The 15568-nt window shown below is 45.2% G+C and overlaps 1 pseudogene; it reads left to right on the top strand.

Annotated features, from left to right (window-relative positions):
* The window catches only part of LOC115469255, a 104123-nt pseudogene that overhangs the window by 69314 nt on the left and 19241 nt on the right, over nucleotides 1-15568 (top strand).

The raw sequence follows: 15568 nt of genomic DNA, 5'->3' as shown, positions 1-15568 counted from the left end.
TTATTATACTGGATATAATGCCCATCATAATGATGACAGCAAGGCGGTTTACAATTAAAATTCAAGAAAAGTAGAAAGGAATGCCAAAATGTGATAGGAAAGAGAAAAGTAATCAACAGCAAAACCAAGGAGACATTGAAAAGTAACTTCTGTTTCTGTGACTATCCAATTTCTGGTCTTTCTAAAATAGTGCTTCTCAACCCAGTCCTTGGACACACCAACCATTCAGGTTTTTTGGCTGTCCATAATGAATATGCATGAGACAGATCTACATATAACAAAGACAGTGCGCGTAAATCTCTCTCATGCATATTCATTGTGGATAGCCAGAAAACCAAACTGACTGGGTGAGACCGCCCACTCTAAAGACATAAGGCCCTACTGCCCACCCTAGTCTGGAAATCTCCCAGCAAAATAGCAAATAATATTGACTAGGGACTTCTGTGTCCCTAGGTCCGAATACCCCTCCTGTTGAGCCGGATGAAGGAGGTGGGGAAGGTGTTCCTTGCCACCAACAGCGATTATAACTACACAGATGTGAGTATTTCCAGTCACATGTGTCCCAGTTCATGAAGATCAGGCTGATCCAGACCTGAATTTACCCCATTGCATGCAGGGATTGGTAGTCTTGATTTTCCTATTCTTAGTGTTTGGGGGGTGGGGGGCGGACTTAGGTTTGACAGATCCAAGTCCCAGACCTGTCAAACCTCTTCAGTGGGTCTTATCCATTCCTCTCTTGCTGGCAAACTCTAATGCCAGCTCTGAGCTGGCGTAGGTTTTGTAGCAGGAGCAGCACCCTTGTTTGGCATGCAGCCTGCTGATTATTAGGGAGGAATGCCGGAGACCCTCGTTTGCATGCATTTGCATGCAATTTGTGATCAGAGCTGGCGAGCGTTTCATGCACTCACAGGCTCTGATCCTGGGGCGCAGGCAAATGCGGGTGCTAGTCCGGTGCTAATGGCCTCATGTGCCCGCATTTGCTTCTGACCATCGGGGCCTCAGTTAGACAAACCTAGGACTGGCTCAGCTTAGCACAGATGCGGCTATTTTGCAAATGACTGTCTTCTGTTTGGCTTTTCCTTTTGCAGGCAATAATGACATACTTGTTAGAGTCTGCAAGCGGATCTGACAAGGTGAGCTCAAAACCAGCACCCTAAAAGACAACAGTGTGTACTAGATCAGGGATCCGCAAACCTGTCCTGTTAAAATGGCTTAACATCTGTGTCTCGTATCCCTATAAAATGCCAAGAAAACTCAGCATGTTTGTTTAGAAAAGTGTTATGGATTCATTAAAGCAGTTTTCAAACTGTGATTCTAACTAAAAGCTCCAATTAAAGCAGAGTTGCTGAGACAGTGTCACTGAGACCGATGCAGAAAGCCATGCAGTAGAGCTACATGCGGATGGCTGAGTGCAAGACTTCTACCACAAACTTAATTCTGTGCTATGCAGGAGCAAATAATACGCAAGTTTTATGCATGCGTGCTAATTGGGGGAATCCTGCTAGACATGCGCCCAAACATTTAGCAGTAAGTGCCAGCTCACTTCGGCGTCTATTCATCTGCACAAAAATTTCATGCACGTAACATGTTTGTGAAGCTGATGTTTATACGCAGAAGAAAAGGCGCCGATGTGTGCTGCCATTTTCATTTTTATTCAGACATGAGCACATGCTCTGTTACTTCCCGTCAGTTTTTTAAAAGTTGCAGGCACTTCTTTCTGGCCCCAATGGAAGACAAAACTGGTAGCTAAATCTCAAAAACTAACATGAAATCCTCTCCACTTATCCTTCTACGCCTCCCTGGACCTGGTGACAATTTTCTCACATTATTCATGTGTCAAAAGTCAATTTCCTTCTGTGTATTGCTGTGGAATACTTAATGACCTCATTAGCATACATTTTAATGCAATGTGCACCCATGTCTTGTGTGTGAGTTAGCATCCATGCTCAACCCCTCTCTGCATTGCTTGCCAGTAACATGAGCATACAACCCATGGAAACCCTGCGGTAGCTCTCTGCATCAACTCCACTGTTGGGTAGCAACGACACTGGATTGCTCTTCAAAGGAAAGTTCATGTTAAATAATAGGCTTTTGCTATTTGCATCGTTGAGTTTTGTACATTTTTTGAATGAGACAGATGAAATAGGCATCATGTCCCCTTCACTCCTCTAAGTATTCAGTAGCCAGATAGTGGCCTGATGTTTTTATGGCACTGGGTGCCTTGTGAATTTTAGATTTTCTTCGTGGAAGATTAGTAATTAATAACATTTCTCTCCTAATCTTCTCCCCTTCAACATCATGCAGGAGAATGAGGCAATGTCCCGTTCTTGGCGTTCATATTTGATCTGATTGTCGTGGACCACGCAAACCACTCTTTTTGCAGAGGGGACTGTTCTGCGGCAGGTGAACACGGTAGGTGATTTTCTGGCAGCATAGAACATTGAGTGGACTTGGGGTGAGTGTGAGGGGGCAGCTATCAGTCCTACACAACTTTAAAAAACAATAGCTGGGAAATCCAGCAATCTAAGTGTGTGTTATCACACTCTGACTGCTGCTGCAGGAACCAATTTCTAGTCATTTTTAATATGAGACTTGTAAAGCAACAGCCAGGGAAGAAAATATCACTGTACAGATTTCTGATATCACATTTCCTTTATGTCTACCACTTCTTAGATCTTTGTTGATTTTCTTCTAATAGATTTTTACTGTGGCCACATCACCACCAGTTTTTATAACTCTTTTTCCTTAATCAGCTCTTTCTGCTGTACTCATGCTTTACCTGTATCTGCATTCCACCTTCATGAGGCTGTGATAAATATCTGCTTTTCAGCTGTCTGTGCAATGTATTCCTGCCTCCTTGTAACCAGTGTGACAGTCAGAAATGTAGACCACAAATTACATTGGTGGGAGCAACTAAACATAGAATAACTTTCAAAAACTTGAAATACATAGTAACATGACGGCAGAAAAAGACCTGCATGGTCCATCCAGTCTGCCCAACAAGATAAATTCATATGTGCTACTTTTTATTTGTACCTGTCCTCTTCAGGGCACAGACCGTATAAGTCTGGCCAGCACTATTCCCGCCTCCCAACCACCAGCCCCACTTCCCACCACCAGCTCTGGCACAGATCATATAAGTCTGCCCAGCACTATCCCCGCCTCCCATCTACCAGTCCTGCCTCCCACCACCAGCTCTAGCACAGACCGTATAAGTCTGCCCAGCACTATCCCTGCCTCCAAACCACTAGCCCCGCCTCCCACCACCGGCTCTGCCACCTAAACTCGGCTAAGCTCCCAAGGATACATTCCTTCTGAACAGGATTACTTTATGTTTATCCCACGCATGTTTGAATTCCGTTACCGTTTTCATCTCCACCACCTCCCGCGGGAGGGCATTCCAAGTATCCACCACTCCCTCCATGAAAAAGTACTTCCTGACATTTTTCCTGAGTCTGCCTCCCTTCTATCTCATTTCATGTCCTCTCGTTCTACCGCCTTCGCATCTCCAGAAAAGATTCGTTTGCGGATTAATACCTTTCAAATATTTGAACGTCTGTATCATATCACCCCTGTTTCTCCTTTCCTCCAGAGTATACATCTTTAGGTCCGCAAGTCTCCCCTCATACGATATGCTGATTATTTACCTGTTTTCAGTTTATTAATCCTTTTTTCTGCCAACACATTTATTTTCATTTATAGTCAGTTATGTAGAAATGTGATGGGAAGGGGCTGCTAAGGGGAATAAAGGTGTTAAACACCAAAGAATGCAACAGCTTTTAGCCACTGAATACCGGTGGTATCTTCTATCTTCTCATGGATGAATGAAAGATAGAGATGTTAATAATTTCTTTATTTTAGTTTACTTTTGGGGGAGGGGCATGACAATTTTTCATCAGCTCCTTCGGGCTTCCGGCTCAAGTGAAACCAACCTCTGTTTGGCTATAGAGCCTTCATGCATGACTACCTAGACCTTTTCCTTCTTTGTATACTGTCCTTGGCTGTGGCTTGAATCTGGGTGAAGTTTGGACAGAATGCACCAATGCATATGAGCTGGAACACCTATATATTATATTATTCTATTACACAACTATATACTGTATGGACATTTTTAGGATTGGTGTTATGGCTTGCATCTCCAATAAAAATGCATTTTTGGTCACTTGGCCTAGTATTCTATAAAGAAATAGAATAGGCTTAAAATAGGTGCCACAACTAGCACCTTGAGCAGGCACCATTATAGAATCACCCTCTTAACACTGAAAACTATGGTGTGCTGACAAAGGGGGCACACCCCTTTGTGTGCCCCTTTAAGTGACCTGAGTAGACCAAGAGGGGCATAATCGAACGGGGCGCCACTACCACACACCAGACTGTGTGTGGCAGTGGATCATTTGAAGCACCTACCTTCCGTAGAGGACCCCTGATGCAGCTTTTACCAGCTTTAGCGAAACGCTAGCCAACGTCGGCCGTGGAAGAGGAGGAAGAGGCAACCATCAGTATCAAAACACCGAACAAGAAGCTAAGTGTTTTATGAACTTCTTGTTTGAATTTGTTTAAAAACAGTTACGAAGCGATAATTTTTCCTAAAATTAGAAAGCATGACAAGTGCTCCATTTTGTTGAATTAAAGAGTGAAAATATCGGGGTGGTTTTTTGCCTATGATGAGGTACAAATCCCCTTATGATCAGCGATTGGTCAACGGGAGTATGGGTTGCTAGTGAAATCAGATTTTGATCCTGCAGCACCTTGAAGCTTTCTCCCCCCCCCCCCCCCCCACCCCCAATTTTCGATACCAGCATGTGGTGTATATAATATATAGCCACTTTGGTTAGGTTTCTTTGCTTTTCTTCCATACATAAGCAGTGGGAAGTACTCAATGTTGATAACTATATAACAGCTATCCTACCACCACTTCATTATTATTTTTTTGAAATGTAACATGAACATGCATATCCTTGTAGCTAGTGATACTGGGGCACCACTATGTCCTGAACTGGGAAAATAAAGTGTGAGATGGTTTGTCTCCTCTTCCTGCACTGACTTTATGAGCAGTGCTGTATTCTGGGCTCTGTTCTGCTTTTCAGGACAAACACAATGACTATTCAGGTGATATGTCCCCAGGAGCTCAGGATTGGATATAGCTCACACCTTTTTTCAGTAGTAGGCTCAGTTGAGTTACATTCAGGTACATTGGTATTTCCGCCCTGGAGGGCAATGCTGTGCACTTAGTACCAATTATATACTAGCATCTTGGTGCCAAGATTGTAGCACACCCATGTGTAGGTGCATCCTCCTAGGCAATGCCTATGGCAGGTGCAACTGGGAGACATGACCATGACCCACTCATGCTCACACCCCCTTGCAGTTAGGTGCTATGATACTACCTTATAGAATTGAAACCTAGTATACATAACTATCAGTTAATGGCACCTTTGATGCATGTAAGTGGCACCTACCTCTAGGCACCATTTTATAGAATTGCCCACTAAGTTTGTGCCTGAGGGCAATGGAGGGTTAAGCAACTTGCTCAAGGGCACAAGGGTCAGTGGGGTTTGAAACCCTGGCTTCCCTGGTTCTCAGCCCACTGCTCTAACCACTAGGCTACTTCTCCACTCTGAATCTCGATTGGGCCTATAAATCTTGTCAATTTCTATATCTTGGTTATCTTGAAAATCAGACCTGAGGAGAGGTGGAAAGGGGGCCAGAGACCAGACTTAGCGCCCACTTTGTAGAATTACCCTGATTATGGGGGGGACTTAACATTTATTTGGCAATTACATGCATAAATGATTAGAATACTAGCATACACATACATGTTATCTGTACATATACATGTTACGTGCCAAATGTCCATCTAAGTGCTATTGGCTAAATACGCACATATCTTACATAGCGTGTATTTAACAGGTGGATGTATACATGGGCAGAGTCTGGTCAGAGCATTTGCGGGACTCACAATTATGTGCATAACTTATAGAAATTATTAGTTATGTAAGTATCTCTACAGCTTATGCCTATCATATACTCACATATAGACCCGGTTACATTAGGCCTGCTTTTCTTTATAGGATAAGTGCACGCATAGGTGCCTTCTAGGCGCTCTGTTATGCAAATGCCCCCGGGGTGCATAGGTGCCTGCTGGGGGGCACATTCAGCCTGTGACCCATATTTAATTGAGCCAGTACTCAGGACATTGTTTTCTCACCACAACGCACACAAGAGTTTTGTGCAGTTTTCTCTGCTTTATGAGGGTTCTCCGGTACATTCTGTGCGCACTTCAGCCTATTTATACTCCTGTGTTTGTTTGCAGGATACTGGGGAAACTGCGCATTGGAACATATACCGGACCTCATCAGCATTGCGCTGTCTACTCTGGAGGTAAGCTCAGATTCCAAACCCTGATTGGTAGGTGCCAGATTGTGAGTGCTGTGGGTGTTTGAGCACCCCCAGTATTGCGCAAAACTCTGATTTCATGGTAAAAGCCTCTCCCACACATACATCCCACGATAGAGATATCATGAACAAACCAAAGATTACATGCATATCATATAGAGTCACCTGCAGATAGCATAGACAGACTGAAGGTCAGATACACATCTGTCCCTTGGTGTGATCTTCAGATAGCACAGACAGGTGAAGGTCAGATACACATTCATCCCTTGTGTGATCTGCAGATAGCACAGACAGATTGAAGGTCAGGTACACATCGGTCCCTTGTGTGATCAGCAGATAGCACAGACAGAACGAAGGTCAGAGACACATGCCATGGTAGTGTGTGCAGACAGGGACAGACCAAAGCTCAGACACAGGTCCCACTCAGTGCTTTGAATTGTATAAATGCATGTCTCATATACAGTGGTGGAAATAAGTATTTGATCCCTTGCTGATTTTGTAAGTTTGCCCACTGACAAAGACATGAGCAGCCCATAATTGAAGGGTAGGTTATTGGTAACAGTGAGAGATAGCACATCACAAATTAAATCCGGAAAATCACATTGTGGAAAGTATATGAATTTATTTGCATTCTGCAGAGGGAAATAAGTATTTAATCCCTCTGGCAAACAAGACCTAATACTTGGTGGCAAAACCCTTGTTGGCAAGCACAGCGGTCAGACGTCTTCTGTAGTTGATGATGAGGTTTGCACACATGTCAGGAGGAATTTTGGTCCACTCCTCTTTGCAGATCATCTCTAAATCAATTAAGAGTTCTGGGCTGTCGCTTGGCAACTCGCAGCTTCAGCTCCCTCCATAAGTTTTCAATGGGATTAAGGTCTGGTGACTGGCTAGGCCACTCCATGACCCTAATGTGCTTCTTCCTGAGCCACTCCTTTGTTGCCTTGGCTGTATGTTTTGGGTCATTGTCGTGCTGGAAGACCCAGCCACGACCCATTTTTAAGGCCCTGGCGGAGGGAAGGAGGTTGTCACTCAGAATTGTACGGTACATGGCCCCATCCATTCTCCCATTGATGCGGTGAAGTAGTCATGTGCCCTTAGCAGAGAAACACCCCCAAAACATAACATTTCCACCTCCATGCTTGACAGTGGGGACGGTGTTCTTTGGGTCATAGGCAGCATTTCTCTTCCTCCAAACACGGCGAGTTGAGTTCATGCCAAAGAGCTCAATTTTTGTCTCATCTGACCACAGCACCTTCTCCCAATCACTCTCGGCATCATCCAGGTGTTCACTGGCAAACTTCAGACGGGCCGTCACATGTGCCTTCCGGAGCAGGGGGACCTTGCGGGCACTGCAGGATTGCAAATCCGTTATGTCGTAATGTGTTACCAATGGTTTTCGTGGTGACAGTGGTTCCCAGCTGCCTTGAGATCATTGACAAGTTCCCCCCTTGTAGTTGTAGGCTGATTTCTAACCTTCCTCATGATCAAGGATACCCCACGAGGTGAGATTTTGCGTGGAGCCCCAGATCTTTGTCGATTGACAGTCATTTTGTACTTCTTCCATTTTCTTACTATGGCACCAACAGTTGTCTCCTTCTCGCCCAGCGTCTTACTGATGGTTTTGTAGCCCATTCCAGCCTTGTGCAGGTGTATGATCTTGTCCCTGACATCCTTAGACAGCTCCTTGCTCTTGGCCATTTTGTAGAGGTTAGAGTCTGACTGATTCACTGAGTCTGTGGACAGGTGTCTTTCATACAGGTGACCATTGCCGACAGCTGTCTGTCATGCAGGTAACGAGTTGATTTGGAGCATCTACCTGGTCTGTAGGGCCAGATCTCTTACTGGTTGGTGGGGGATCAAATACTTATTTCCCTCTGCAGAATGCAAATAAATTCATATACTTTCCACAATGTGAGTTTCCGGATTTAATTTGTGATGTGCTATCTCTCACTGTTACCAATAACCTACCCTTCAATTATGGGCTGCTCATGTCTTTGTCAGTGGGCAAACTTACAAAATCAGCAAGGGATCAAATACTTATTTCCACCACTGTAGACAGACAGACCAAAGGTCAGACTCATAACCTGATGAATGACCTGAGATCAAAGTTTAGACATACTGAGTAAAGTACAGTGTGATACACATTTTCATATGTTTAAATCTGTCAACCAGCCTCCCGGGTAAATTCTGCTGTGCATGGTGACATCCCAAATGAAGTACAGCAATACAGTTGCATGCATTCAGAATTAAACACCAAAGTGCCTCAAGCCGCATATTTAGAGGGGCCCCTCAAGGACCGTAAATACATTTGTTTTCAGGATAGCTAAAATGTGATAATGACCTGGCTTTGTTAGATCAGAGTAAGCAAGTAAATAGTCATAGCGGGCAGTGGCGTAGCCAGACTGCTGATTTTGGGGTGAGCCTGAACCCAAAGTGGGTGGGCACAAAATTTTCTCTCTACCCACCTCCTCCCCCAGCAAAATTTAGTCACATTTTCAGTGAGCTTTCAGAGGCCAAAACCTCCTGCCTCAGGTCAGTATAATGCCGTTACAGTATCCTCTCCTGACCTAAGGAAGAAAGTATTGGTCTCTGAAACTCTATTAACACAGGTACCATATTACTTTATCCTAAATTAAAAATAAAATTATTGTCCTTTACCTTTGTTGTATGGCCATTTACTTTTTCTCATTGTGTTGCTCCCAGTCTCTAGATTCTGCTTTCCTTCGTTTTCGCTTAACTCTTCTGCCACGGTTTCCTGGCCATTCTCATTTTTCTCTCCTGTTTCTTAGCTTTCTTCAATATTTTTCTGCCTCTCTCTCTCTCTCTGTCCTGATTTAATTCATTCTTACTATCCATTCTTTAATTTCCTTCATCTACTTATGGCTTTTCATCTTTTTCTCACCCTTGTTCTCCCCATGCCCGCTTCTCTTATCTCCAATCTTTCACTACTCCCCCTTTCCATGCAGCAGCTCTCCTCTTTCTCTCCCATACTTCCAGTGTCTACCCTCTCTCTCCCCATCCTTCCAATAGGCTCCCTCTTCTTTCTGCATCCTTCCATCCATTGTCACCTCTTTCTCCCTACCCTTCCATCCAGCGTCTTCCCTCTTTCTCTCCCAATCCTTCCACCCATCTACCCTCCTCTCCTGATCCTCCATCTAATGTCTCTCTCTCCCTCCTCTAACCAGTGGTCTCTCTATCTCTCTACCCTTTTCTGTTCAGTGTCCCTTCTCTCTCCACATCCCTTCCAGTCTCTCCCCCTTTCTCTCTGCCTCCTTTCATCCATCTCCCCTCTTCTCCCCATTCTTCCATCCGTTTTCCCTCTTTCTCCCCATCATTCCATCTGTTTTCCCTCTTTCTCTGCCATCATTCCATCTGTTTTCCCTCTTTCTCTCCCCATCCTTCCATTTTCCCTCTTTCTCCCCATTCCCTCTTTCTCCCCATCCTTCCATCTGTTTTCCCTCTTTCTCTCCCCATCCTCATCGTTTTCCCCCTCTCCTGATTCAGGCCCGCCAGCCCCAGCTCCCATTGCCGGCCACTGCTGCTTTTCCAGTTGAGCAGCAGGGCCGGCGCTACAAAAAGAAGAAGCGCTCAGCTGATTGAGCTGAGCGCCAACACTAACGAGAAAAAATGTAAAAAAAAAAAAAAGCGCGGCACCAGGTCCGCAGGCAGCCTTGAGGCATTGGCTGCTGGCTCTGCAGGCTCCTCCCGTCTCCCTACATCACTGTCCCTGTTTCGCTTCAGGGGCAGTGATGTAAGAGAAGGGAGGAGCCTGCAGAGCCAGCAGCCAATGCCTCAAGGCTGCCTGCGGACCTGGTGCCGCGCTTTTTTTTTTAAACATTTTTCTCGTTAGCGTTGGCGCTCAGCTCAATCAGCTGAGCGCTTCTTCTTTGTAGCGCCGCCCTACGCTCAACTGGAAAAGCAGCAGTGGCCGGCAATGGGAGCTGGGGCTGGCGTGGGCCTGGAAGAAAAGTGTGCGATTGGGTGGGCGGGCCAGAGGTGAAATTGGGTGGGCCTGGGCCCACCCAGGCCCACCCGTAGCTACGCCCCTGCATAGCGGATATCTCACATATCAAACCTGCTTTTAAGGGATGAAGATGCCTATCCTTGAGTAAGAGACATTATTTCCTATAGAACCACTGAATCTTTGTGCTCTCTCACCTATCCAAACTGAAATTATATCTCTTTATATCATAAGCAGTACTTTTTCCCACTTTTCCCACTGTTAGGTTAGAGCTTTAGGTTCAATTTCTGAGCCTGGTTTCTGCTTCCTGGGACAGCTGGGGTTGTTGCAAAGGCAGCACTCAAAGTGCCACAGAAGGGAAAAGGGAGAAATCACAGCTAGTGCTGAACAGCGACATCTACTGGGCCAGTGGTACAAGGTTCTAAAGAGAGCTGTGGTCTGTGGTCCCCTACCAAGCAGTGGCATAGCCACAGGTGGGCTTGGGTGGGCCAGGGCCCACCCATTTATGGCTCAGGCCCACCCAACAGTAGCACATGTTTAGTGGTAACTGGTGGGAATCCCAAGCTCCGCCAGCTGAAGATTTCCCCTGATGGTAACAAAAACGCTACTCTCCCACGACACTGGCACCTGCTCAGTTTACAGTGCATGCCTGCTGCCAAGGTGGAAAGAGGTGTTTTCCCACCAGCTGAGATCATTTTTTTTTTTGGGGGGGGGGGGGGGCAGAAACTCAAAGAATCAAGAAGAGCTAAGAAAAATAAAAGAATAAAGGAAAAGCATTTGTAGTGGTTATCAGTGCTCAGTGCAAGGTGGTTTGCCTCTTGTGCTGACCTCTCTTCTTCCTCTTGGTGACAGGCTCATCTGATGTAGTGTGTGATCTTCTCAGGGTAAGGGGCAGAGACATTCTCTACATTGGAGATCACATCTTTGGGGGACATCTTGAAGTCCAAGAAACGGCAAGGCTGGCGCACATTCCTAGTGGTGCCTGAGCTGGCCAAAGAGCTTCAGGTCTGGACAGAGAAAAGTGGTAAGCCATGTACCTCTTCTCCCAAAGAATAGGCAACACAGGTTAGAATCTGTACCATGAGGGTGCAGTAGCTGTGCTGATCCTGGAGAAACCCAACTCTCTGAAGCAAGTATTCCTTGGTTTGACCAAAATAAGAGTTATCCAAGGATGAAAGGATCATGAGTGTATAAAACCACATAGACACATAGGGTCATAAGAATACCAGGAATCTGAGTCACTATTTTCTGATTACCCATTTTCTAGGTCTCTTATCTTTGGTCACATCCAAGGAATGGATCTATGTGGTCTGGAATAGAGACTTGCATGGGAACGGGGTTCGCGCGGGGACGGAAACAAATCCTGCAAGGTTCCCGTGGAAGTGTACGCTGCACTTGCACTAGCCTCTCACTTACTGAGTACCAAGTTCTTTGAGTGCTGTCTCCACCGCCTCCTCTTTAATAGCACAGATGCGGAAAGTCTCCATTAAGGAGTTGGTAGAGACACAAATGGTGTCAGAACTCAAAAAGGCATGGGATGAACACAGAGGATCTCTAATAGACAACAGAAATTATTAAAAAAAACCCTAACTTAAATGACTACGTGTGTGGATGTGTCGAGTGATGCTTAGATGGCGACTCCAGCTGTGATGAACTAGGCCGCGACTGGGCAGACTTGTATGGTCTGTCTCTCATATATAGCAATATGATTTAGGATGGGCTGGAAAGGGCTTAGACCAGCAACTTTAGTGGCTGGAACATGAGGACAGTGCTGGACAGACTTTTACAGTCTGTTTCCCGCAAATGAGAAGACAAATAGGCTAGAGTGGGCTTCAACGACAACTCCAGCAGTAGAACATACAGATAGGGCTGGGCAGACTTCTATGCTCTGTCCCAGAAATGCCAAAGAAAGACCTTATCAAGTATATAATATCACACTCCATTGTTGATTATTATGAATTGATTATGAGCGTGGCTTTTGGGCAGACTGGGACCTTTCAGGTTTTTATCTGCTGTCACTTACTATGTTACTATTAATCCTCTCTTCTCCCGGGCTGATGCGCAGACCTCAGCTTTGACACAGGCACCAGCATCAGATGTCACCTGATTCTGATGGCGTGTGCATGTAACAACCTCTCAGCATAGTGCCAGTGAATCAGAGACAAGTTTTACATGTGTACACCAGAGTGTTCCAAGTTCCAACTTCTATTCTTCCTTGCCTGCAGTGCTGCAGCTCGAACCCAGAGAGAGATCTGAGAGAGCCGACCGGAATTGTTTTGTGGGGACAGGTTACCATTCTTGCAGGGATGGGTGGGGATGGGTAAGATTCTAGCGGGGATGGGTGGGGATGGGTAAGGTTCTAGCAGGAATGGGCAGGGACGGGTAATATTTCTGTTCCCGAGCAACTCTCTAGTCTGGAAGCCTTATAAACAACATCTCTGAGTAACTTTTATATTGGTCCAGTGAGGTATCTCTGCCACCCCCACCCCTTCCTGAGGTTTGCACAGAGTCATGGTGACCTTAATCATGGGAGGAAAACTTCTGGGTCTGTGTACCAATGAGAAGCAGAAAACCGCAGGTGGAATTACTGGAATACACAGCAAAGACTGTATTCACCTGCAGAGGTCACTGGAGAGCAAGTTATCACACAGTCATGGTGTCATTATTCTGTTCTCACTGCATGCAGAGAGCTGACACAAATGGCTTGGTAAGATATTGAGACTGAGTTGCTTATTACTTCTACATCTTTATTGAACAAATAACAACTGGAAAATATACAATTTACTGGATGATGCAAATTGCATAAAAAGGGCAGAAGGTGGCAGCATAACACATAATTTAAATAGAGCCTAAGTATACAAAAACACAACTCACTGTTACATGACAGGATTGCAATAATCATGGAATAGAAGTCTAGAGTTAACTCTTGCAATTAACACAAATATGTCCACATTTAATTTTGGAGCAGTTCCATAGAGTAAACAGAACAGAGAGTGAAGCTAGCTAATTAATCCAAAATTGAAAACAGGAGTAATTAATCCAAGAATAGCTGCAGGAACTTCCAAGTTACCCAGTTCTAGGAGGGGGATTTATGCTAGTTCTGGATTTGTGATGACCTTATGATGATGCATTATGGGACCTGCAGTGCTTATTTCTATGGGTAGAATCAGGGACTAGAAATCTCACACTGCTTGAGATGTAAAGTTTAAAAACCAGGACTGGCCTAAAAGTCTCCCTTCTGGAACTGGATAACTTGGCAGCTCTATAGTTGGGTTTGTAAGCAAAATAGTACTAAGATCACAGATACCACAGGAGTCTGAGCAGGGCTGGCCCAAGGCAAGATGCCGCCGCTCCCCCCCCCCCCCCCCCAGGCATTTTACCTAGTCGTGACTTTCCAAGCCCGGCAGCAGCAGCGATTCCCATAAGCTGCCCTGCCGCTGCCGCTGCCGCCGCACCTGCCTCTTCCCTTTACTGCAGCTGCCTGAGCAAAACAGGAAGTTTACTTCAAGCAGCTGCAGTAAAGGGAAGAGGCAGGTGCCGGCAGCGGCAGGGCAGCTTATGGAATCACTGCCGCTGCCAGGACTTGGAAAGTCACCATGAGCAGGTAAAATGTTGTGAAGCTGTCCCCCCCCCCCCCCCCCTGAGACGCTACTCCTAGAGTGCAGCTTGAGGTCCATGCCTCAGGTGGCCTAATGATTGAGCCACCCTGAGTCTGAGCTCTATTCAGCATACATCATGTCCCTTTTAGTCAATCATATTGCTCATCTTCCAACATTCTGAGGACTTACTTTTTTTATATTAACCACCACCACCTAACATAATCATCTGGTAGAAGGGATAGGAATAGGAAGGGGCCTAGTGCTTAGAGCAGAGGTTCTCAACTCAGTCCTTCAGACACACAAAGCAAGTTTGGTTCTCAAGGTATCCATGATAAATATGCATGAGATAGATTTGCATACAAAGGAGGCAGTTAATGCAATTTATTTCATGCATACTCGTGATATCCTGAAAACCTAATTGGCTGGGTCTGGCCCAAAAGACTGCTTTGAGAACCCCTGGTTTAGAATGATAGATTGAGAATCAGGGAAACCGAGGTTCAAATCCTCTGTCACTGACATTCTTTGTGAGCTTGGGCAAGTCATTTTATCTCCCATTACTTCAAGTATCCATTTAAGGGCAGGAATATACTACACCTGAATACTATTATGTCCAATAGTGTTATTATTTTAGGAGGATAAAGAGACATGTTCCTGTGTGTAGAGCACTGGTCTTGGTTTTTTTGATGAGTTGACACCCAATTTATCCCTCCCATTTGTGACAGTAACACTGTTCCTCTTCTGGAGACATTATTCAGAAGGTCTTCTCCAAAACTGAGTCACTGCTGTTCTACCACCATGTAGCAAGAGAAGCATGAGGAGCAAATGATGAGGTGTCTCAGAAACTACCAGTGTTGCCCTTAGCACTGGTACATGATACAGAAGCAGTATATTGCTGTATGAGGTTCACACAGACTAGAGTCCTTAGAAGGGGGGCAAGAGAAGAGGAAGTCTGGATCTAAACTGAGGTTCACATATAAGGGCGATTTATTTTTCACTACTTTCACTTCACATGCTCAAAATACGTATTTCCAAAACTTGCATTTCTCTTTGAGGAAAGGCCTTTTATGCAGTTTGAGATGCAGTCCTACCTGCCTGTGTTTGTTCTCTGCAGAACTTTTTGAAGAGCTGAAGAATTTGGACATTTTCTTGGCTGAGCTGTATCAGTGAGTAAATCATTTCTTCCATCTTAAACCATCCTTTGTCAGGTTCAGCAGCCCTTTGTGTTGAGGTGGAGGGTGAAATGTAGTGCAATTAAGGAAAGGAGGGAGAAAGAGAAGAGAGGAAAGACAATGTGGTGGAGGAGAGAGCAAAATTACTTACCTGTACTGGGTATTCTTTTATAAATAACAGGGGAATGACGCCACCCTTGGGTGAGGCCATCAGTGTCACCGTTTTAATTAGGAAAGCTTTGCACCAGCTTCCCTGGGCATTCACAGTGGCTCCCACATTCAGTGCTTGTACAGTTTCCACCTCAGGTCTATAATATTAGCTTACATGTCTGTGACAGAAGAAGAGAGTTAGCAGCAGGGCCGTGCCAACACAGTAAGCGCGGTAAGCGCCGCAGGGGGCGCATGCCTTCAAGGACGTTGCGCTGTAGTTGTATTTTTTC

This window comes from Microcaecilia unicolor, chromosome 4 (genome assembly GCF_901765095.1).
Source record: "Microcaecilia unicolor chromosome 4, aMicUni1.1, whole genome shotgun sequence".
NCBI lineage: Eukaryota > Metazoa > Chordata > Amphibia > Gymnophiona > Siphonopidae > Microcaecilia > Microcaecilia unicolor.
Note: the sequence above shows the minus strand (reverse complement) of the source record. Positions and strands in the feature narration are given on the sequence as shown.